At 39.0% G+C, this 26,546-nt stretch overlaps 1 long non-coding RNA gene across 1 annotated transcript; it reads left to right on the top strand.

Annotated features, from left to right (window-relative positions):
• The first annotated feature begins 146 nt into the window (after positions 1 to 146).
• On the top strand, positions 147 to 24,723 carry LOC133557129 (uncharacterized). The gene is made up of 2 exons (XR_009807707.1): positions 147 to 280; positions 24,542 to 24,723. It is a non-coding gene; the product is annotated as an uncharacterized LOC133557129 (long non-coding RNA).
• Positions 24,724 to 26,546: the final 1,823 nt, after the last annotated feature.

Raw genomic sequence — 26,546 nt, 5'->3', positions numbered from 1 at the left:
TTCACATTATCTCGCTCCAGGGCAGGCACCTTGCCTAAAATACACACACACACTTTCATCTTTGTGCTGATGACGCACATTTTCACTTGTGTGTGTAGCCCACACACACACACCTTATCCCTACCTCCTTTTTCATTTTAGAGGCAAAAATCAAGAGCTGGCCTCCGGAGAGAAAGAGAGAGAGAGAAGGCCGCTAACTTCCTCGGAGCGTTGTGATCATCATCATCCCGATCGGATCTGCCGTGGAGCTCGGGAGGACGTCAGGGAGCGAACATCTCAGGTGGTTTGCGTCAGATGAAATCATTTTTAGTTAATCCAGGTGTGAGCTCGCTGAACAAGCAGAGTGGAGACAAGAGGGAACATTGGTGCAGTGGTTAGCGCTCTTGCACCACAGGGTCTGGAAATGTTTTTGTTTTGGAATTCTTAACAGTGACGAAAAGACACATAAGTGTCGTTACTTGTAAAATGGTGCTATAATCAGAAGCAGGAAGAGAAGTAATTTCCTGGAAAAGACTCAATAACATTGCTCAAAAAGGTTCATTATATCTTCTTATTCTTATATTTTTTCAAATGTTCTTGTAATCAGACCATATTTGTGTTATATTATATCAGTGGTTCTCAAATGGGGGTATGCGTACCCCTGGGGGTACTCGAAGGTATGCCAAGGGGTACGTGAGATTTTTTTTTTTTAATATTCTAAAAAAAGCAACAATTCAAAAATCCTTTGTAAATATATTTATTAAATAATACTTCAACAACATATGAATGTAAGTTCATAAACTTTGAAAAAAAATACAACAATGCAATATTTAATACAATGCAATAGATTTTTTGTGGATATGTTCCATAAATATTGAGGTTAAAGATTTATTTTTTGTGAAGAAATGTTTCGAATTACGTTCATGAATCCTGATGGATCTCTGTTACAATCCCCAAAGAGGGCACTTTAAGTTGATGATTACTTCTATGTGTAGAAATCTTTATTTATAATTGAATCACTTGTTTATTTTTCAACAAGTTTTTAGTTATTTTTATATCTTTTTTTCAAAATAGTTCAAGAAAGACCACTACAAATGAGCAATATTTTGCACTGTTATACAATTTAATAAACCAGAAACTGATGACATAGTGTTGTATTTTACTTCTTTATCTCTTTTTTTTTTCCAACCAAAAATGCTTTGCTCTGATTAGGGGGTACTTGAATTTAAAAAATGTTCACAGGGGGTACCTCACTGAAAAAAGGTTGAGAACCACTGTATTAGATGGTAAAGATTCCATCCAACATGTGGAAAATATGGTCTGATTACAAGAACATTTGAAAAAGTAGACACAATAACAGCAATGGCCAATAAAATAGGAATATTGGGTACTTATGTTAAAAATGTGGGCAAAAGTAAGATGAGAAACAAAAATATAAAAAATTTAAATCAGCGATGCTCTAAATAGAATAATAATAGAAGCAAAAATGTAAAATCCATTGTGAAAATGCTGAAAACATCCATCCATCCATCCATTTTCTACCGCTTATTCCCTTTCGGGGTCGCGGGGGGCGCTGGCGCCTATCTCAGCTACAATCGGGCGGAAGGCAGGGTACACCCTGGACAAGTCACCACCTCATCGCAGGGCCGACACAGATAGACAGACAACATTCACACTCACATTCACACACTAGAAAACATATTTTTTCTAAAAGTTTTACAGTGACAGAACTATAATGTATTGTAGAAAGGCCTCAAAAATAATCTATTGATATAAAAAACATAATAAATAAAGTCACTGAGTATAAAACTTGAATACTGTCGTATATTACGTCTGAATACATATTTAAAACTACTAAAAATAATATTTTTAAACTGACCATGAGCCAATCAGGTGCCTGAAAAGCCCAATTTCCTGTGGAAAAAAACAAAGCAAAGGTAAATAATGAAGGAATAACACAAGTTGTCTAAAAGTGTGATTAAAAACATTGGGAAAAAAAGACAATGATAAAGTTAAACAGAAAATAAATGGGTTGGAGGGCAGCACGGTGGGAGAGGGGTTAGTGCGTCTACCTCACAATACGAAAGTCCTGGGTAGTCCTGGGTTCTTTCTGGGTTCTGGGTAGTCCTGGGTTCTTTCTGTGTGGAGTTTGCATGTTCTCCCCGTGAATGCGTGGGTTCCCTCCGGGTACTCCGGCTTCCTCCCACTTCCAAAGACATGCACCTGGGGATAGGTTGATTGGCAACACTAAATTGGCCCTAGTGTGTGAATGTGAGTGTGAATGTTGTCTGTCTATCTGTGTTGGTCCTGTGATGAGGTGGCGACTTGTCCAGGGTGTATGCGCCTTCCGCCCGATTGTAGCTGAGATAGGCTCCAGCGACCCCAGGGGGAATAAGCGGTAGAAAATGGATGGATGGATAAATAGTTTGGATAAAGTAAACCTACAAAATTTTATTTTTTTCAGATTTTATGAAAGTTAAAAAAATATTTCAAAAGCATACAAATATTGGAAATACACCATGTGCATGTTGCGAGGTTTTTCAAAAGTTAACAAACAAAAAATAACAATGGTCGAATAAAAAGAACTGAAGAAAATTGGATCTTCATTTAAGATTTTGTAAAAGTAAAACATATATCCTAAAAAAAATATTTGAAATGTATAAAAATATTAGAAATATGCATGTAGCCAGCTGCACCTTTGCCTTCTTCTTTTCTAATATTTCGGAAATGTTACATAGCAACCAAGTTGCCAGTCAGAAAACAAAAATGCAAAATCAAATCTTCGTTTTAGATTTTAGGAAAGTCAAAATAAAATATAATTAGGGCTGTCAAGTGATTATTTTTTTTAATCAGATTAATCACACTCTTGAACTGTGATTATTCATTATTAATCACAGGTTATTATTGGCTTGCATAAATCAAATTTGCTGCAGAAAAATACGCCAATGTTTGGATACAAATGCAATTTTGATGTCAGAATGTCATGCAGGAAAGTTTTTTCAAATGTTTTGCTGAACTGCAAGAGACTGCTCAAAACTTGGTGACAGTAAGTAGAGTTAGAATTAAATGCACATTTTGAAAGTCTTTGCAATAATATATAGCAAACTAGACACAGATAAACAGTACTGTATTTTCCGGACTATAAGGCGCACTTAAAATCCTTTTTTCCCCTCAAAACTCGACCATGCGCCTTATAACCCGGTGCGCCTAATGTACGGAATAATTCTGGTTTTGCCTATCGACCTCAAAGCAATTTTATTTGGTACAAGGTGTAATGATAAGTGTGACCAGTAGATGGCGGTCATACATAAGAGATATGTGAAGAGTTCAATATGGCAATATGACTCAAATGAACAACACCAACATTTTATATGCTGCATTGAAAATATAGAACATTACACACAGCGCTCAAAAATCTATCAAAATGTTTTAGTACAACTTTGGTAAGCTATGAAGCCGCATCGCTTGATGGATTTTGACGTATTAAACATACGAGTATTATTATGGTGTCTGTGTATAAGGTAAGACATTATCTGGCGTTTTGTTTTCTTAACCTCTTGTACCTGCTGATCTATATTTGGGATCTGCATAAATCCTGAAAAATCCGCCTTTGTAGTCTGTGATAACACCGTAGTCGATAAGCTTCCTATTTTTCTCTAAATAGTTGTTATGGGCGATTCATCCGCCACTGTTGCCATTTCTAATATAAAGTACTGTTAAGTTCTTACTTATATCTGTCAGTAAACTCGCCATGAAAGCGCTAAAACATACCGGTGTAGTGAGTTTAGATTATTCACCCAAGGTTTTTGGAGAGTTCCGGTTGGACGGTTTTTCAAGGGACAAATTTCCGGCCTTGTTGTTTCCAGATGAGAAAATGTTGCTCCGTTAATGATTTAAGGAAAGTCTGAATGTCATTAAAACAGTTAGCTCCATCTTTTGACACTTCTTCCACTCCAGTCCCGTCCAAAATACGATGTTAGTTGGCGACATGAAGGACATTTTCGCAGCACTTGGTCATCACAGATGTTAATGTCCGACATTTGGAAAAGGCATTGTTTAATATATCTGTGGTAAAGGCAGACAAAATCAGCTAACATAGTTTGTTTTCCTCTATTGGCTGCATGTAACATGTCCATGACGCCATCCTCACGTTCATGTTTCGCTTTAAGATGCTATTCTAAACTTTATGTGCGGCGATAATTAGACAGTTTGTCGCTGCAATACCAATTAATTACCTCTGTTTTATCTAAAGTTCCATCTGAGTTTGTTTTGAAAGGGTGCAGAGCACAATCGCTCTAACTATCATCAGACAGGCGGGTGACCTGTGCAATGTGTGCTACCTTCTGGTGGTCAAAACAAACACTTCATTCATTTATTTATCATTTCAATCAATCAATGTTTATTTTTACAGCCCTAAATCACAAGTGTCTCAAAGGGCTGCACAAACCATAATGACATCCTCAGTAGAGCCCACATTGTCCGAGTTATTTGTTGTCGAACCCCAAGATGCAGGGATGGAGGCAAGCATTGAATATGAAGACATTATTTAATATAAATAATAGAACAACAACAAACAGAAAGCACGCACGTGGGCGGAATAACAAACTAAGGGAGCTAGCACTGGAAGCTAGGAAACCAAAAGGAACTTTAGCATGGAAGCTAGTGGATAGCAAACAGAAAAACTGGAAATAACTAATGGCTAACAAGAACAGCTTACCGCTAGGACGACCAGGACAAAATGTAGCATGACAGGTAATAGCTGAAAAGAATCAGACATGACAAGAGCAACATATGGCAACGACAAGTCCGAATGACAATACAATGATCCAGCATCTGACACAAGACAAAGCAGGTACAAATAGGAGCAGGCTGATTGGCAACGGGTGTGGCCAGGTGCCAGTCAGCTGCAGCTGAGGAGGAACACAGCGCTCAGGGAACAAGACAGGAAGCTGACAAAATAAGAGCACTAGACAGGAACTAAAGACAGGAGATACTAAACACAGAGGAAACAGACAAATGCAGAGGAAAAAAAACTAAAACAGACTAACTGTCAGGGGAAAGCCTGACACGCATAAGGGCAAGGAAAAACTCATACTGTAGCTCCATTTTTTTTTTTTAATTACTCACATGCCTTAATGTTGACATCCCTAAAATATTATATATAAAAAAATAATAAAACAATTCTCATACTTTTGAAATGTTACATAGCAATAAAGTTAACAATCAGAAAATGAAAAAATACAAAATCCATCCATCCATCCTTTTTCTACCGCTTATTCCCTTTTGGGGTTGCGGGGGGCGCTGGCGCCTATCTTAGCTACAATCGGGCGGAAGGCGGCGTACACCCTGGACAAGTCGGCACATCAAACTTAAAAAATATATATCTTAATTTCAAATGATCTAAAATTCAAAAAATAAAATATATTTAAAATGCATGAAAATATTTGAAGTACACTGTGTGTATGTAGCCAGCTGCACTTTTTTATTTTTCTTCTTATTAAGAGGTCTTCTGCAAGGTGTTAAAGGTCAAACCCAACTTTTTGAAATGCTAAATCCATCCATCCATTTTTCTACCGCTAATTCCCTTTGGAGTCGTGGTGCCTATCTCAGCTACAATCGGGCGGAAGGTGGTGTAAACCCTGGACAAGTCGTAACTTCAACACAGGGCCAACACAGATAGACAGACAACATTCACACTCACATTCACACACTAGGGCCAATTTAGTGTTGCTAATCAACCTATCCCCAGGTGCATGTCTTTGGAGGTGGGAGGAAGCCGGAGTACCCGGAGGAGAACAAGGGGAGGACATGCAAACTCCACACAGAAAGATCCAGAGCGCGGGATTGAACCCAGACTACTCAGGACCTTCGTATTGTGAGGCAGACGCACTAACCCCTCTGCCACAGTGAAGCTAAAATAACAAAGTTAAGTAATGCAAAAATCAAATTAGCTTAGGAACATTTTATCTTTCATTTTAGATTATGTAAGAGGAAAAAAATACATCCTAAAAAATATATATATTTAAATGTTTGTTTATGAATATTGGAAATATGCATGTAGCCAGCTGCACTATTAGCTTTTTTTTCCTTTCTCATACTTTTGAAATGTTACATAGCAATAAAGTTAACAATCGGAACATTTAAGAAAATGCAAAATCAAATAAATTAAAAAAAAATCATATCTTTATTTTAGTTATTCTAAAAGTCTAAAAATATATGTTAGAAAAATATATTAATTTTCTTTCTTTTTCTTTTCTTAGTTTATTTGGAACATGAGCATATTTACAACACAATACACCACACAGTTTCATATCACCTCACATCGCATCGTGTCCGAAAAGGAGTAGGAAGAAGCAAAGCTTTCCCACGTCGGAGCGCCCACAAATATATACATTCATTTATTGACCCGGGCTTCACGGTGGCAGAGGGGTTAGTGCGTCTGCCTCACAATACGAAGGTCCTGCAGTCCTGGGTTCAAATCCAGGCTCGGGATCTTTCTGTGTGGAGTTTGCATGTCCTCCCCGTGAATGCGTGGGTTCCCTCCGGGTACTCCGGCTTCCTCCCACTTCCAAAGACATGCACCTGGGGATAGGTTGATTGGCAACACTAAATTGGCCCTAGTGTGTGAATGTGAGTGTGAATGTTGTCTGTCTATCTGTGTTGGCCCTGCGATGAGGTGGCGACTTGTCCAGGGTGTACCCCGCCTTCCGCCCGATTGTAGCTGAGATAGGCGCCAGCGCCCCCCGCAACCCCGAAAGGGAATAAGCGGTAGAAAATGGATGGATGGATGGATGGATTTATTGACCCTTTTTACAGCAAAATAGTAAAATGACATCCGTGTACGAGTAATACAACATTTCTGCAACATGTAATTAATTAATTCAGTCATTATCAACATACTGTGATGAAGAATATCTTATTTTTAATAAGGTTGAAAGTGTTTCTCATAATTCTTCTTCTTTGTACTTTGTAAGCACTATTAATGTGAACAGCCTCTTTAACTGGATCATATGTACTTAATCCATTCCATAATTTAACTCCACATACTGATATGCTAAAGGTTGTAAGTGTTGTACGTGCATACAAATGTTTTGAGTTAGATTTTTCTCTAAGGTTATATTTCTCCTCCTTTGTTGAGAAAAATTGTTGTACATTTTTTGGTAGCAGGTTATAATTTGCTTTGTACATCATTTTAGCTGTTTGCAATTTTATCAAATCATCAAGCTCATATATTTTGGGATTATTTTGTTATTTAATTATTTCAAAAGCATACAAATATTAGAAATACACTGCATGCATGTAGCCAGATGCACGTAAGCTCTTTTTTTCTTTTTCTTCTTATTGAGCGGTCTTCTGCAGGGGTTAGAGCAGTGGTCCCCAACCACCAGGCCGCGGACCAGTGATTGGTACCAGGCAGCAGAATAATTTTTTATTAATTGAAAAAAAAAAATTAATAAAAAAAAAATATGTATATATATTTGTATTTTTCTTTTTTATTGAATCAACATAAGATACACAAGATACGCTTACAATTGGTGCACCAACCCCCAAAAAAACCCTCCATTTTTCATGACAAAAACCTGCCTTTTTCATGACAAAGAAAAAAAAAAAAAAGAAAAAAAAGCGTTGACCGGTCCACAGCTACAAAAAGGTTGGGGACCACTGGGTTAGAGGTCAAACTCAACCTTTTGAAATGCCTCATAACGAAGTTTACGAACAGAAAATATTGCAAATATTTAATTTGCTTAAAAGCATTATATCTTTCATTACAGATAATGTAAGAGAAAAAAATATATACAAAAAAAGTATATTTAAATGTTTATAAATATGCGATCAAATAATCCGGAATTCTTTTTTTTTAATCAAATAAACTCTAAAAAATCATAACTTCATTTTAGATTTTCTATCAGCTAAAAATTATTTGTTGAAAAAAAAAATATTTCAAATGCATGAAAATATTAGAAATACACTGTGTGCATGTTGCCAGCTGAGTGTCTTCTGCAGGGGTTACAGGTCAAAATCATCCTTTTGAAATGCTACTTAACAAAGTTAACCAACAGAAAATATCGTTGCAAAATAAAAATATAAAAATCAGGAAAATAATATCTTTATTTAAGATTTTTTTTTAAGTAGAAAAATGTTTAAAACTATTATAAATACACCGTGTGCATGTAGTGAGCTGCCCTATTGCCCCCCGACCCCCCATTCTTCTTATAGAGTGTCGTCTGCAAGGGTTAAAGGTCAAACTCATCCTTTTGAAATGCTACATAACAAAGTTAACCAACAGAAAATATTAATGCAAAATACATGAAACATTTTGGAAAATCATATCTTTAAGATTTTTTTTTAAAGTAGAAAAATATTACAAATACACTGTTTGCATGTCAGGAGCTCAGTGTCTTCTGCAGGGGTTAAAGATCAAAGTCTTCCTTTTGAATTGCTGCATATCTAAGTTAGCCAACAGAAAATATTAGTTAGATTAAACGAATAAAAAATTTGAAAAGTCATATCTTTATCTAAAGTTTTTTTAAAGGCAGAAAATATTTTCAAATATTAGAAATACACCGTGTGCTGCCCTATTGGCCTGTTTTCCACTTCTTCTTATTGTCTTCTGCAGGGGTTAAAGGTCAAACTCGTCCTTTTGAAATGCTACATAACAAAGTTAACCCACAGAAAATATTAATGCAATTTTTTTTTTTTTAATTGGAAAATCATATCTTTATTTGAGATTTTTTTAAAGGTAGAAAAATATTATAAAATATTAGAAATACAACCTGTGCAAGTAGTAAGCCGCCCTATTGGCCTTTTTTCTTCTTTTGAATTTTTTTCTGCAGGGGTTAAAGGTGAAATTCTTAATTTTGAAAGGCTGCATAACAAAGTTAACCAACAGGAAATGTTATTTGCAAAATAAATAATACAATTTAGAAAATCATATCTTTATTTAAGATTTTTCTAAAGGAAGAAAAATATTTTAAAATAGTAGAAAATGGATGAATGGATGGATAGAAATATGCCGTTAAAGGTGAAATTCTTCATTTTGAAAGGCTGCATAACAAAGTTAACCAACAGAAAATGTTATTTGCAAAATAAATAAAACAATTTGGAAATTCATATCTTTATTTACAGACATAATTTGTATTACATTATTGTTTCTTTTGTTAATATTAGCCCGTTCTGCAAAAAGTGAACCCCTAGAAGCGTAGATTACAAAATAATCAGATATTAAAAAAAACTATTTTTTCCTTCTGATTAATTCAGGTAAATTACATTTCCCAGGTATTTTATTGACATTTAAGTGGCAAGAAACTTGATCCATACATCCATTTATTACCGCTTATCCATTTTGGGGTTGTAGGGGGTGCTGGAGCCTATCTCAGCTGCATTCAAGCGGAAGGCAGAGTACGACCTGGACAAGTCGCCACCTCTTCACAGGGCCAACATAGATAGACAGACAACATTCACACTCACATTCACACACTAGGGCCAATTTAGGGGACGGCGTGGCGCGGTTGGGAGAGTGGCTGTGCCAGCAACCTGAGGGTTCCTGGTTCAATCCCCACCTGCTACCATCCTAGTCACGTCCGTTGTGTCCTTGAGCAAGACACTTCACCCTTGCTCCTGATGGGTCCTGGTTAGCGCCTTGCATGGCAGCTCCTGCCATCAGTGTGTTAATGGGGGAATGTGGAAATTAGGGGTGTGGGAAAAAATCGATTCGAATACGTTGTGCGATTCAGAATCGATTCTCATTTTTAAAAAATTGATTTTTTTGTTTTTTTGTTTTTTTATTTATTTATTCTTTTAATTAATCAATCCAACAAAACAATACACAGCAATACCATAACAATGCAATCCAATTCCAAAACCAAACCTAACCCAGTAACGCTCAGAACTGCAATAAACAGAGCAATTGAGAGGAGACACAAACACGACACAGAACAAACCAAAAGTAGTGAAACAAAAATGAATATTATCAACAACAGTATCAATATTAGTTATAATTTCAGCATAGCAGTGATTAAAAATCCCTCACTGACATTATCATTAGACATTTATAAAAATAAAAAAAAGAACAATAGTGTCACAGTGGCTTACACTTGCATCGCATCTCATAAGCTTGACAACACACTGTGTCCAATATTTTCACAAATATAAAATAAGTCGTATTTTTGGTGCGTTTAATAGTTAAAACGAATGTAAATTATTCAATCAGTTGATAAAACATTGTCCTTTACAATTACAAAAGTTTTTTTTTTTTTAAATCTACTACTCTGCTTGCATGTCAGCAGACTGCGGTAGATCCTGCTGAAATCTTATGTATTGAATGAATACAGAATCGTTTTGAATCAGAAAAATATCGTTTTTGAATCGAGAATCGAATCGAATCGAAAAAAATCGATATATTATCGAATCGTGACCCCAAGAATCGATATTGAATCGAATTGTGGGACACCCAAAGATCCACAGCCCTAGTGGAAATAGTGTCAAAGCGCTTTGAGTTCCTTAAAAAGGTAGAAAAGTGCTATACAAGTATAACCAATTACCAATATTTCCAATTTTTCTAAAGGAAGAAAAATATTTCAAAATATTAGAAATACACCGTGTGCATGTAGTGAGATGCCCTATTGGCCTTTTTCCCCTCTTCTTATTGAGTGTCTAATTCAGGGGGCAAAGGTCAAACTCATCCTTTTGAAGCAGACGAGTGGCAAGCACAAGGGCGGGGCGAGGGGTCAGGGAGTGACAAACAAGTGCATGAGTGAAAGTGAAAGTTGCGTGAACTTTCAAGCCAGCACAGCCATTGTTTGAAACAAAATAGAGAAAAGGGAGCGCTTGTTTTTTTTCACCAGGCTGGCAGGTTTGGGAATTAATTTTTTTCTTCATCTTGGAACGTTTGTCAATATGGGCTTGACCTTCGTGCGCTAAGAAAAGAAACGACAACGGTTCTTTTAAAGGGGAACATTATCACCAGGCCTAAGTATGTGTCAATATATACCTTGATGTTGCAGAAAAAAGACCATATGTTTTTTTAACCGATTTCCGAACTCTAAAAGGGTGAATTTGGCGATTTAAACGCCTTTCAATTGTTCGCCTGTCGGAGCAATGACCTTTCACCTGTGACGTTACAACGGGAAGCAATCCACCATTTTCTCAAACACATTACACACGCCAAGTCAAATCAGCTCTGTTATTTTCCGTTTTTTCGACTGTTTTCCGTACCTTGGAGACGTCATGCCTCGTCGGTGTGTTGTTGGAGGGTGTACAACACGATCAGGGACGGATTCAAGTTTACTTACGTGGAGTGTGCATCGATTAGCATGGCATCCAGCCATATTTATTGCCAAACAAACACTTACCAATCAACGGATTTAAGTTGCTCCAGTAATCAAAAGATGCAATCGTTGGTTAGAAGGCGATCGCCGAATTCGTCCGCGTTGCCTTTGTCCGTCGTGATATGGCTCAATAGCTTCAGTTTGTTCTTCAATTTCGTTTTCGCTGTCTGCCTCCACACTCCAACCATCTGTTTCAATACATGCGTAATCTGTTGAATCGCTTAAGCCGCTGAAATCCGAGTCTGAATCCGAGCTACTATGCTATACATTTCTGTAATATCCGCCATGTATGTTTGTATTGGCGTCACGCAGTGACGTCACAGGAAAATGGACGGCTGGATTTACAGATATCAAAAATCAGGCTCTTTAAAGGGGAACATCATCACAATTTCAGAAGGGTTAAAACAAAACAAAAAATCAGTTCCCAGTGGCTTATTTAATTTTTCGAAGTTTTTTTCTAAATTTACCCGTCCCGGAATATCCCTAAAAATAGCTTTAAAGTACCTGATTTTCGTTCTCTGCGAAGCCACTGTCCATTTCCCTGTGACGTCACATAGCGATGCCAATACAAACAGATGGTGGATAGCACAGCAAGATATAGCAACAGTAGCTCGGATTCAGACTCGGATTTCAGCGGCTTAAGCAATTCAACAGATTACGCATGTATTGAAACGGATGGTTGGAAATTGAAGAAGAAACTGAAGCTATTGAGCGAATAGCTATTGACGCTATTCGGCCATGTTTGCCTTAGCATCGCCGGTAAAATGTGCAGACCAACGATCGGAAGTTTCGCATCTTGTGACACTGGATCAACTTAAATCCGTTGATTGGTAAGTGTTTGTTTGGCATTAAATGTGGGTGGAAGGAAACGCTGGAGACACCCGCATTAAATGTGGGTGGAAGGAAACGCTGGATGCAAATACAGCTACAAATGTACATACAGCTAGCCTAAATAGCATGTTAGCATCGATTAGCTGGCAGTCATGCCGCGACCAAATATGTCTGATTATCACATAAGTCAATAACATCAACAAAACTCACCTTTGTGATTTCGTTGACTTTATCGTCGGGAATGCATCTGCTTTGAGTGTCGTAGGATATCCTCACATTCTTGCCATTTCTGTCGTAGCATTGCCGGTAAAAACCAAACGAGGGACTTTCGCATCTCTTGACACTGGAGCAACTTAAATCCGTCGATTGGTATGTGTTTGTTTGGCATTAAATGTGGGTGGAGGGAAAGGCTGGATGCAAATATAGCTACAAATGAGGCATAACATTGCAATATGTACATACAGCTAGCCTAAATAGCATGTTACATTCTACGTAAATCAACTTGAATCTGTCCCTGATCGTGTTTTTACACCCTCCGACAACACACCGACGAGGCATGATGTCTCCAAGATACCGGAAAGCAGTCGAAAAAACGGAAAATAACAGAGCTGATTTGACTTGCTGCGTGTAATGTGGTGGAGAAAATGGCGTTGACTACCTAGGTGACGTCACGTTCTGACGTCATCGCTCCAAGAGCAATAAATAGAAAGGCGTATAATTTGCCAAAATTCAACCATTTAGAGTTCATAAATCGTTAAAAAAATATATGGTCTTTTTTCTGCAACATCAAGGTATATATTGACGCTTACTAGAGATGCGCGGTTTGCGGTCTCATCCTCTGAGCCCGCGGATAAACCGCGGGTCGGGCGGGTGACATGACGAAAAAATAGATTTTAAATAGATTCGGGCGGGTGGCGGTTGAACCGTTTGGAAATATATGATATACATGGTTCAGAGATCAGTAATTCTTACCGTTCAAAAAGCCATTTTGGACCCGTGTCACAAAGCGAAGAAGACATTAGTTGACGTAAATATTCTCAAGTATGTCTGCCGGCAGTCACACAGTTAATAAGTATTAGGGCGTGGTATGAAGCCTTTGCCTTTGTCGCCTTCTACAACATGAACAATTTACTTGCAAGTCCAGCAACATGTTGTGTGTGGCTTCCACTGACACACGCACACGACTGCAAGGCATACTGGGTGACACAGAGTACACTAATGGTTGTGATATAAACAATTCTAACACTTACTAATATGGGCCACGCTTTGAAGCCACACCAAACAAGAATGACAAACACATCTCGGGAGAACATCCTCACAGTAACACAACCTAAACGCAACTTCTTTGCATCCCTGATACTTCCTTGGGGGAGCGGGGGTGTAAAGTATATTCAGGAACTGTCATGGATGCAAAGGATTCTGGGTATTTGTTGTGTTGCGTTTATGTTGTGTTACTGTGAGGATGTTCTCCCGAAATGTTTGTCATTCTTGTTTGGTGTGGCTTCACAGCGTGGCGCATATTAGTAAGAGTGTTAAATTGTTTATATCACAACCATTAATGTACTCTGTATCACCCAGTATGCCCTTCAATCTTGTACGTTGATCTGTGGAAGCTGTATACAACATGTTGCTGGACTGGCAAACGGTTCGTACATGTTGTTGAAGGTGTCAAGGGCAATGGCTTAACAGCACGCGCTTATTCCTGTTATCTGAATGATCACCATCGGATATTCGCGAGAACGTTGGCGGCACCCATTACCTTCTTTACTTTGTGACACGGGTCAAACTAGCTCTTTTAGTAGTAAAGGTCGCTGACTCTGGATATGTAAAAACGGGCGAGTGGCGGGCGGTTTCGGTTCTGATAAAATGTTGGTTCGGTTGAATGGCGGGTGGATGACGACTTTAGTGATGCGGTTGCGGATGATATAACTGCCTATCCGCGCATCTCTAACGTTACGTAGGTCTGGTGATAATGTTCCCCTTTAAAGCCTTTTTTTGGGATATTGAAAAAAACTTCGAAAAATAAAATAAGCCACTGGGAACTGATTAGTATTGGTTTTAACCCTCCTGAAATTGTGATATTGTTCCCCTTTAAATAAACGAGACGAGGTTGTGCACAGATTGTTGTACAATTCATCCGTACCCCCCCCGCTGTGGATCGGCTGCGTTAGCGTCTTGATAGGAATTTCCTTTCGTCGCCGCCTGTTTGCGTGCAACAGAACGCCGAGGACTGCCGGGGCCTGCCTGGTACAATTACCGCTTGAAACATATGTCGGCCGTAACCGAGCGTCACCTCTGAAACGGTGGCGAAGAAGAAAGGAAGTAGGACTGCACAACAAGAGGAAGAAAAGCTCCTGGAATGACGCCTCCCGGTCCTCGCCTTTGCGAATCCTAAAATACCTGCTGCTGGAAACATGGAAGCCAGCCACCGTGCAAGCAGGCAGGCAGGCAGGCAGGCAGGCAGGACGCCATTCCCCAGAGAGCCTCTGCTGCTATCATTAGCGAGAAGGTGGGAGGGGGCTCAAGCAAGCGGCGTACAAACTTCAGCAAAACGTCAAGCGAGGTGGAAATGTGCTCGCATTGCACCTCTTCTTCTTTTTTTCTTTTTTTTTGTCTTTCCCGCTCTCCCTCGTTTTTTTTGTTTTTTTTTCGCCTTTCTGATGTGACGACGCGCTCTTCTAGCAAATTAATAGTGCTGAAAATAAAAGTCAGGACAACTTGAAACTGGCGAAGGAAGGAAAAAAAGAGCGAGCGCGACAGAGGGAGATTTTCTCTGAAGTGGAGAAGAATCCTGGCTGTTTTTGTTTTTTTTCCTAGTGCTGCGGTCTCCATCTTGGAATCTTCCAAAGGATGAGGTCGTAGTTTGTGGCATCAGCAAAAGATCTAAACAAAAACACTACATTGTGAAGGGGGACTTACGCTCGCTACTTCCTAGCAATTCAATAGTCAAGTGTTAAAAAGAATGATGTTGAGCTTTTTTTTTTTTTTTTATCGCAAATTAAGCCAAGAAAACCTACAATCAATAAATATTTAAAGGCCTACTGAAATGAGATTTTCTTATTTAAACGGGGATAGCAGGTCCATTCTATGTGTCATAATTATCATTTCGTGATATTGCCATATTTTTGCTGAAAGGATTTAGTAGAGAACATCAACGATAAAGTTCGCAACTTTTGGTGCTGATAAAGAAGCCTTGTTTTTACCGGAAGTAGCAGACGATGATGTCACACGTGTGATGGCTCCTCACATATTCACATTGTTTTTAATGGGAGCCTCCAACAAAAAATGCTATTCGGACCGAGAAAACGACAATTTCCCCATCAATTTGAGCAAGGATGAAAGATTTGTGTTTGAGGATATTGATAGCGACGGACTAGAAAAAAAAAAAAAAAAATACGCGATTGCATTGGGACGGATTCCGATGTTTTTAGACACATTTACTAGGATAATTCTGGGAAATCCCTTATCTTTCTATTGTGTTGCTAGTGTTTTAGTGAGTTTAATATTACCTGATAGTCGGAGGGGTGTCTCCACGGGTGTCTTGACGCGCAGTGTCTCAGGGGAGTCGACGGCAGCTATGGACTGCACAAGCTCAGCTTTTCTCCGGTAAGAACTGACTTTTTAACGACAATTTTTTCACCGAAACCTGCTGGTTGACAAGTGGTAGGGATCCATGTTCGTTTGACCGCGCTCTGATCCATAAGAAAGTTTTACCTCCAGGAATTTTAAACAAGGAATCACCGCGTGTTTGTGTGGCTAAAGGCTAAAGCTTCCCAACATCCATCTTTCTACTTTGACTTCTCCAATATTAATTGAACAAATTGCAAAAGATTCAGCAACACAGATGTCCAAAATACTGTATAATTATGCCGTCAAAGCAGACGACTTTTAGCTGTGTGTGTGTGCAGCGCTCATACTTCCTAAAAACCTGTGACGTTTTGTGTACACGTCATCATTACATGACGTTTCGAAGACGAAACACCTGGAAAATTTAAAATTGTAATTTAGTAAACTAAAAATGCCTTATTGGCATGTGTTGCAATGTTAATATTTCATCATTGATATATAAACTCTCAGACTGCGTGGTGGGTAGTAGTGGGTTTCAGTAGGCCTTTAACCAAATTGTTATATTTATTAAAATATGCGTTCAAATAATCAGTTATCGCTTTACTTTAAAATTAGTTGTTGCTAACAAACAAGTATCAATAAAACAATTCTAATAGTATCCCACAAACATTTACTCAGAAGACAATGCCAAATAACCAGTTTTGTACACGGTTGAGGTGTTTCAATGCCCTGTAGGGTGTAAATGTGTTCCTGTATAGTATTTCTCCAGCAATGGTCATGTGGTGACATCAATTATGGTATTTTGAGAGATAATCATTGAAGTCAGACATCACTCAAAGCCTAGGTGGGAAACGCACGGCCCGCCACTGCTCAAACGTATTACAAACAAGCAGAGGTGGGTAGTAACGCGCTACATTTACATCTACTTGAGTAACTTTTGGGATAAATTGTACTTCTAAGAGTTTTATGCAACATACTTTTTCTTTTTCTTGAGTATATTTATAAAGAAGAAACACTACTTTTACTCCGCTCCATGTTTCTACATTCAGCTCGCTACTCGCTGCTTTTTTTATCGATCTGTTAATGCACACTTTGTTTGTTTTGATTTTGTTGGACACACATTCAAAGTCGGATCTACGCATGCCTGCGTTTCACCAATCACATGCAGTCACTGGTGACGTTGGACCAATCAAACAGAGCCAGGTGGTCAGGTGACAGTCACACGTCGAATCCGACTTAAAAAGTTGAAAAACTATTTCGGGTATTACCATTTAGTGGTCAATTGTACGGAATATGTACTGTACTGTGCAATCTACTATTAAAAGTTTAAATCAATCAATCAAAAGTGCAAAGGAAAAAAGACACTTTTTATTTCAACCGTACTTCCCGTAAAAAGCCGAAAGACTGATCGCACAGTTCCTGTCTTCACAATAAAAGTGCCGCTCCATCGCGGCTGCGCTAACAAAATAAGAGTCTCTGAAAGCCAGCGCAAACAAGCTAGCAAATGACGGAGTTTGCCGACAATGTATTTCTTGTAAAGTGTATAAAAACGAATATGGAAGCTGGACAAATAAGATGCCAAAAACGAACGACTTTCATGTGGTATTAGACAGAAAGGAGGAACTTTTTTTCTCCTCCATTTGAAAACGTGGACGTTATCAGCAATACTGTCTGATTCCAATCAATACAAGTCATCAAAATCAGGTAATACACCAACTTATAATCTTGTCTTCATGAAAGATAGGAATCTATATGTTAAACATGCATGTATATTCATTAAAACACCTTTAACATGTCAACAAAAACGGCAAAATAAATAAATATAAATTATATAATGTATATATAAATGTATGTATATATATATATATATATATTTATATATATTATATGTGTGTATGTATATGTATTAGAGATGCGCGGTTTGCGGTTTCATCCGCGGAGTCCGCGGATAAACCGCGGGTCGGGCGGTTGACATGACGAAAAAATAGATTTTAATTAGATTCGGGCGGGTGGCGGTTGAACCATCCGGAAATATTTGAAATACATGGTTCTGGGATCGGTATTCTTTGCCATTCAAAGAGCCATTTAAGACCCGTGTCATAAAGCGAAGAAGACAATAGGAGACGCTATTATTCTCCTGAATGACTGCCGGTAGTCACCCAGTTAATTAGCATTAGGGCGTCCTATGAAGCCATTGGCTTTGACGCCATCTACAACATGTACAATCTGTTTGTCAGTTCAGCATCCTGTTGTGTGTGGCTTCCGCGGCAACACGCACACGACTGCAAGGCATACTGGGTGACACAGAGTACACTAATGGTTGTGATATAAACAATTTTAACACTCATACTAATATGCGCCACGCTGTGAAGCCACACCAATTAAGAACGACAAATACATTTCGGGAGCACATCCTCACAGTAACACAAAAAACGCAACACAACAAATACCCATGTATTCATGACAAATCCTGACTATGTTATACACCCCGCTAGCAGCAAACAGACCATCAGTGCGTCGGTAAGGTGGGCGGGGTTGGGGGCGCGGGGGTGTAAAATATATTCAGGAATTGTCACGGATACAAAGGATTATGGGTATTTGTTGTGTTGCATTTATGTTGTGTTACTGTGAGGATGTTCTCCCGAAATGTGTTTGTCAATCTTGTTTGGTGTGGCTTCACAGCGTGGCGCATATTAGTAAGTGTTAAAGTTGTTTATATCACAACCATCAGTGTACTCTGTGTCACCCGGTATGCCTTTCAATCTTGTACGTGTGATTGCGGAATCTGCACACAACATGTTGCCGGACCAACAATCGGTTCGTACATGTTGTTGAAGGTGTCAAAGGCAATGGCTTCACAGCACGCCCATATTCTTGTCATCAGGATGAACGCTATTAGATAGTCGCAAGACCATTAGCGGCTCCAGTTGTCTTCATTACTCTGTGAAACAGGTTTAAATAGCTCTGTGAGTGGTAAAGGCGGCCGACCTCTGATGTATTTCAGAGGGCGGTTGGCGGGCGGGTACGGTCCTGATAAAATGTTGGTTCGGGTGGACGACGGGTGGATGACGACTTAGGTGATGCGGTTGCGGTTGATATAATTGCCTATCCGCGCATCTTTAATATGTATATATATATATATATATATACATATATATATATATATAGATATATATATATATATATATATAATATATGATATGTGTGTGTATGTATATGTATATATGAGGTAGATCACCTCGACCTGGTCCTTTATTAAATAATTGATAAACGTTGAAAAACTTATTCGGGTGTTACCATTTAGTGGTCAATTGTACGGAATATGTACTGTACTGTGCAATCTACTGATACAAGTTTCAATCAATCAATCCATCAATCAATCAATGCCTACTGAGCCAATGGTGCTGTTAAGTTATTGTGGCTCAATTATCATTTAATATATATTATTGTTTTAGTTGCTTAAGAGATATTCCTGGCTCTGAATTTGCTCATTGCTATTTTTATGTTTTTGTGCATTATTTGTTGCCGTAATCATTAAACAGTCAGGTTACTCATCAGTTACTCAGTACTTAAGTAGTTTTTTCACAACATACTTTTTACTTTTACTCAAGTAAATATTTGGGTGACTACTCCCTACTTTTACTTGGGTAATAAATCTCTAAAGTAACAGTACTCTTACTTGAGTACAATTTCTGGCTACTCTACCCACCTCTGCAAACAAGAACACTTTTTAAAATGTATTTGACATTGTGTCTATAAAGCGATTCAACTTTGTAATTGGGGCGAACTAATATTCCTTACTGTGGCTTTAAAGCAGGCTTTTTGCACTCAAACCACTATACTTTGTATTTAAAAAATAGGCTTCAAAGGATTGAACCAGGGGTGTGAAACTCAAATACCGAGTGGGCCAAAATTTTAAACTGAACAAAGCCGCGGGCCAAGGTTGAACAAATTAACCTTTTAATAGGGGCCCAAACAAGTTTTTGCATTAAATTTTGAACAAGCAATGCTTATATAACTTTAGTGACATGCAAAATCCAGTTTCAAATAATAATAATAATAATAATTAAAAAATATATAAATGGCATGTCAAATACAATTTCAATAAAAATGTTATGCCTTTTTTTCTATTTACAATCTTCTGAAGTAAATATATATTTTTTCCCACAGGTTAATAATAAATTTGAAAATAAAATAATAATGAAAGAACCGAACATTCAAGCCTTGAAGTAGCAAGAGAAAATGCATGAATAAAACGTTAATTATTGGTCAGTTTGCTGGAAGTTTCCCGGAAGAGTTAGTGCTGCAAAGGGGTCTGGGTATTTGTTCTGTTGTGTTACGGTGCGGATGTTCACCTGGAATGTGTTTGTCATTCTTGTTTGGTGTGGGTTCACAGTGTGGCACATATTTGTAACAGTGCTAAAGTTGTTTATACGGCCACCCTCAGTGTGACCTGTATGGCTGTTGACCAAGTATGCCTTGCATTCACTTGTGCGCGCTTGGGATGGTTTCCTGCTGGCTCCGCTGTGAACGGGACTCTCGCTGCTGTGTTGGATCCGCTTTGGACTGGACTCTCGCGACTGTGTTGGATCCATTATGGATGGAACTTTCACAGTATCATGTTAGACCCACTCGACATCCATTGCTTTCCACCTCTCCAAGGTTCTCATAGTCATCATTGTCACCAACGTCCCACTGGGTCATTATTGTCACCGATGTCCCACTGGGTGTGAGTTTTCCTTGCCCTTATGTGGGCCTACCGAGGAGGCCGTAGTGGTTTGTGCAGCCCTTTGAGACACTAGTGATTTAGGGCTATATAAGTAAACATTGATTGATTGATTGATTGATTGATTGATGTGACACGCTGTTAGTATGGAGGAAAAGCGGACGTGACGACAGGTTGTAGAGAACACTAAAGGTAGTGCCTTAAATGCACGCCCCCAATATAGTAGTTGTCCAGGTGGAAATTCTACTAAAAAAACATTATTTACTGCAACTTTAAACTATTCAAATCTACTTCAAATGCAATTATTCCACTCACAATGTATTTTTGAATAAAGCGACGCTAAAGCGATTCAACTACACAACCGTTTGGTGCGCTATAGTACCAAAAAACTATTCCTTACTCTAACTTTAAAGCAGTGGAACGGTGCACTGTGACCACACTACAGTTATATTCTGTTTCAATGTGTTTCGCTGACTCAACTGTGACAGGGGGTCTCAAGCCAAACAAATATTCCTTATTGTGGCTTTAAAACAGTCACGTGTGCATTAAAGCATGCACTTAAACTTTTTCAAAGTGATGAAACCTATCATCTGCACACGAAGCTGTAGTTCCAAATAGTGCACTTTAACCGCTTTTTTTTGACATACTGGCACTGAGAATTAGAACTGCAAGGGGAGCTCTTGTGCTAAATGAATACTTCTTGATGTAGCTTTATAGCAAACGTATATTACGAGTGCACTTAAACCCATTTTATTTAACAAAATGGCTTTAACAATTAAAATTTGAACTATAGGAGGAGCTGTAGTGCCAAATGAATATTTCTTAATGTAGCTTTAAAGCGAAAGTAGACTACGAGTACACTTAAACCACTTTTGTGTCACATATCGGCTCTGAAGTGCAAAACCCAAAACCAGTGAAGTTGGCACGTTGTGTAAATAGTAAATAAAAACAGAATACAATGATTGGCAAATCCTTTTCAACTTATATACGATCAAATAGACTGCAAAGACAAGATATTTAACGTTCGAACTGGAAAACTTTATTTTTGGCAAATATTAGCTCATTTGGAATTTGATGCCTGCGACATGTTTCAAAAAAGCTAGCATAAGTGGCAAAAAAGACTGAGAAAGTTGAGGAATGCTCATCAAACACTTATTTGGAACATACCACCGGTGAACAGGCTAATTGGGAACAGGTGGGTGCCATGATTGGGTACAAAAGCAGCTTCCATGAAATGCTCAGTCATTCACAAATAAGGATGGGGCGAGGGTCACCACTTTGTCAACAAATGCGTGAGCAAATTGTTTAAGAACAACATTTGTCAACGAGCTATTGCAAGGAATTTAGGAAATTCACCATCTACGGTCCGTAATATCATGAAAAGGTTCAGAGAATCTGTAGAAATCACTGCACGTAATCAGCAAGGCTGAAAACAAATATTGAATGCCCATGAGCTTGGATCCCTAAGTCGGTACTGCATCACAAAAACGACAACAGTGTGTAAAGGATATCACCACATCGGCTCAGGAACACTTCAGAAAACCACCGTCAGTAAGTACAGTTTGTCGCTACATCTGTAAATGCAAGTTAAAACTCTACTCTGCAAATCGAAAGTCATTTATCAACAACACCCAGACACGTCACCGCCTTTGCTGGGCTCGAGCTAAGCTATGATGGACTGATGCAAAGCGGAAAAATGTTCTGTGGTCTGACAAGTCCACATTTAAAATTGTTTTTGGAAACTGTGGACGTCGTGTCCCCTGGAACAAAGAGGAAAAGAACCATCCGGATTGTTATAGGCGCAAAGTTCAAAAGCCAGCATCTGTGATGGTATGGGGGTGTATTAGTGGCCAAGGCATGGGTAACTTACACATCTGTGAAGGCACCGTTAATGCTGAAAGGTACATACAGGTTTTGGAGCAACATAAGTTGCCATCCAAGCAACGTCATCATGGACGCCCCTGCTTATTTCAGCAAGACAATGCCAAGCCACGTGTTACAAAAGCGTGGCTTTATAGTAAAAGAGTGCGGGTACTAGACTGGCCTGCCTGTAGTCCAGACCTGTCTCCCGTTGAAAATGTGTGGTGCAATATGAAGCGTAAAATACCACAACGGAGACCCTGGACTGTTGAACAACTTAAGCTGTACATCAAGCAAGAATGGGAAAGAATTCCACCTGAAAAGCTTAAAAAATTGGTCTCCTCAGTTCCCAAACGTTTACTGAGTGTTGTTAAAAGGAAAGGCCATGTAACACAGTGGTAAAAATGTCCCTGTGCAAACTTTTTTGCAATGTGTTGCTGGCATTAAACTCTAAGTTAATGATTATTTGCAACAACAAAAAAATGTTTCTCACTTCAAACATTAAATATCTTGTCTTAGCAGTCTATTCAATTGAATATAAGTTGAAAAAGATTTGCAGATCATTGTATGCTGTTTTTATGTACGAATTACCCAATGTGCCAACTTCACTGGTTTTGGGTTTTGTAATTAAATTTGGAACTATAGGGGGAGCTCTTGTGCCAAATGGATATTCCTTACTGTAGCTTTAGAGCAGACATACAGTGGGGCAAAAAAGTATTTAGTCAGCCACCGATTGTGCAAGTTCTCCCACTTAAAACGATGACAGAGGTCTGTAATTTTCATCATAGGTACACTTCAACTGTGAGAGACAGAATGTGAAAAAAAAATCCAGGAATTCACATTGTAGGAATTTTAAATAATTTATTTGTAAATTATGGTGGAAAATAAGTATTTGGTCAACCATTCAAAGCTCTCACTGATGGAAGGAGGTTTTGGCTCAAAATCTCACGATACATGGCCCCATTCATTCTTTCCTTAACACGGATCAATCGTCCTGTCCCCTTAGCAGAAAAACAGCCCCAAAGCATGATGTTTCCACCCCCATGCTTCACAGTAGGTGTGGTGTTCTTGGGATGCAACTCAGTATTCTTCTTCCTCCAAACACGACGAGTTGAGTTTATACCAAAATGGATACATGGATGATACAGCAGAGGATTGGGAGAATGTCATGTGGTCAGATGAAACCAAAATAGATCTTTTTGGTATAAACTCAACTCGTCGTGTTTGGAGGAAGAAGAATACTGAGTTGCATCCCAAGAACACCATACCTACTGTGAAGCATGGGGATGGAAACATCATGCTTTGGGGCTGTTTTTCTGCTAAAGGGACAGGACGATTGATCCGTGTTAAGAATGAATGGGGCCATGAATCGTGAGATTTTGAGCCAAAACATCCTTCCATCCGTGAGAGCTTTGAATGGTTGACCAAATACTTATTTTCCACCATAATTTACAAATAAATTATTTAAAATTCCTACAATGTAAATTCCTGGATTTATTTTTCACATTCTGTCTCTCACAGTTTAAGTGTACCTATGATGAAAATTACTGACCTCTGTTATCATTTTAAGTGGGAGAACTTGCACAATCGGTGGCTGACTAAGTACTTTTTTGCCCCACTGTATATCACGAGTGCACCTAAACCACTTTTATGTCACATCATGGCTCGAAGAATTCAAGTTACAACAACTGTAGGGGGCGCACTACAGCTAAATGAATATTCCTTCCTGTGGCTTTAATGTGCAGTTCAAACCGCTGTGCTGCTCAGGCTAGCTCGGGCGTCAAATAAAAAGCATCTCAGCCTATAATCAAGAGGAACCAGCGAGCGCCCTGCGAGTATGGCTGCCAATTGCGTCTCTTCTTCTTCTTCTTCTTGTACTACAGTACGTGGTGCGAGGCTGTCGCAGACATAATTGCAAGTTGCGTCCAAATAAACAAACAGCTGGTGTCTGGCCTCGGGCCGCACTGCTACAGCGCCATCACGTTCTATAAAGGGTGCACTTCAGCCTGTTATCATGGCAGACCTCACAAGCGCTCCGTACTTACTTGCTAATGAGCACTGTGGCCACAGTCTAAACATACATGCATGCATTCGCCCGGGCCAACGTACTATTTCGGATTCTCCGCTATAGATTCACTTGTTGTCTTTTATCAAGGCACGGAGGTTTTAATTGGAGCATTTCAAAGTGAAACTGAGGCTAACCAGTGCTAAATTTGAAGTGACTTTTTTTTTTTTGTTTGTTTTGTTCTAGGAAGTCATCAGATGTTGAAACGTGCTCAGAGAAGACACCTAGCAAGTATGTGTCACATGACAACAAAGGCCACAACAATAGGTACACCTGCACAATGTCACGTGATATATTTAAAGCGGGACATTATCACAATTTCAGAAGGGTTAAAACCAATAAAAATCAGTTCCCTGTGGCTTATTTTATTTTTCGAAGTTTTTTTTCAAAATTTTACCCATCCCGGAATATCCCGAAGAAAGGCTTTAAAGTGCCTGATTTTTGCTATCTGTGAAGCCACCTTCCATTCTCCTGTGACGTCATCCAGTGATGCCAATACAAACAAACGGATAGAACAGCAAGATATAGCGACATTAGCTCGGATTCAGACTCTGATTTCAGCGGCTTAAGCGATTCAACAGATTACGCATGTATTGAAACGGAGGGTTGGAGTATGGAGGCAGATAGCGAAAATTGAAGAAGAAACTGAAGCTACTGAGCGAATAGCTATTAACGCTATTCAGCCATGTCTGCCTTAGCATCGCCGGTAAAATGTGCGGACCAAACGATCGGGACTTTCGCATCTCGTGACACTGGATCAACTTAAATCCGTCGATTGGTAAGTGTTTGTTTGGCATTAAATGTGGGTGGAGGGAAACGCTGGATGTAAATATAGCTACAAATGTACATACAGTAGCGTCACAGGAAAATGGACGGCTGGATTTACAGATATCGAAAATCAGGCACTTTAAAGGGGAACATTATCACAATTTCAGAAGGGTTAAAACCAATAAAAATCAGTTCCAAGTGGCATATTTTATTTTTAGAATTTTTTTTCAAATTTTTACCCGTCCCGGAATATCCCTAACAAAAAGCTTTAAAGTGCCTGATTTTCACTATCTGCGAAGCCACTGTCCATTTCCCTGTGACGTCACATAGCGATGCCAATACGAACAGATGGTGGACAGCACAGCACGATATAGCGACATTAGCTCAGATTCGGACTCGGATTTTAGCGGTTTAAGCGATTCAACAGATTACGCATGTATTGAAACGGATGGTTGGAGTATGGAGGCAGATAGCGAAAATTAAAGACGAAACTGAAGCTACTGAGCGAATAGCTATTAACGCTATTCAGCCATGTCTGCCTTAGCATCGCCGGTAAAATGTGCGGACCAAACGATCGGGACTTTCGCATCTTGTGACACTGGATCAACTTAAATCTGTCGATTGGTAAGTGTTTGTTTGGCATTAAATGCGGGTGGAGGGAAACGCTGGATGCAAATATAGCTACAAATGTACATACAGTAGCGTCACAGGAAAATGGACGGCTGGATTTACAGATATCGAAAATCAGGCACTTTAAAGGGGAACATTATCACAATTTCAGAAGGGTTAAAACCAATAAAAATCAGTTCCCAGTGGCTTATTTTATTTTTCAAAGTTTTTTTCAAATTTTTACCCGTCCCGGAATATCCCTAACACAAAGCTTTAAAGTGCCTGATTTTCGCTATCTGCGAAGCCACTGTCCATTTCCCTGTGACGTCACATAGTGATGCCAATACAAACAAACGGATAGAACAGCAAGATATAGCGACATTAGCTCAGATTCAGACTCTGATTTTAGCGGCTTAAGCGATTCAACAGATTACGCATGTATTGAAACGGAGGGTTGGAGTATGGAGGCAGATAGCGAAAATTGAAGAAGAAACTGAAGCTACTGAGCGAATAGCTATTAACGCTATTCAGCCATGTCTGCCTTAGCATCGCCGGTAAAATGTGCGGACCAAACGATCGGGACTTTCGCATCTCGTGACACTGGATCAACTTAAATCCGTCGATTGGTAAGTGTTTGTTTGGCATTAAATGTGGGTGGAGGGAAACGCTGGATGCAAATATAGCTACAAATGTACATACAGTAGCGTCACAGGAAAATGGACGGCTGGATTTACAGATATCGAAAATCAGGCACTTTAAAGGGGAACATCATCACAATTTCAGAAGGGTTAAAACCAATAAAAATCAGTTCCCA

This window comes from Nerophis ophidion, linkage group LG08 (assembly GCF_033978795.1).
Source record: "Nerophis ophidion isolate RoL-2023_Sa linkage group LG08, RoL_Noph_v1.0, whole genome shotgun sequence".
NCBI classification, from domain to species: domain Eukaryota; kingdom Metazoa; phylum Chordata; class Actinopteri; order Syngnathiformes; family Syngnathidae; genus Nerophis; species Nerophis ophidion.
This window is presented reverse-complemented; position numbering and strand designations above follow the sequence as displayed.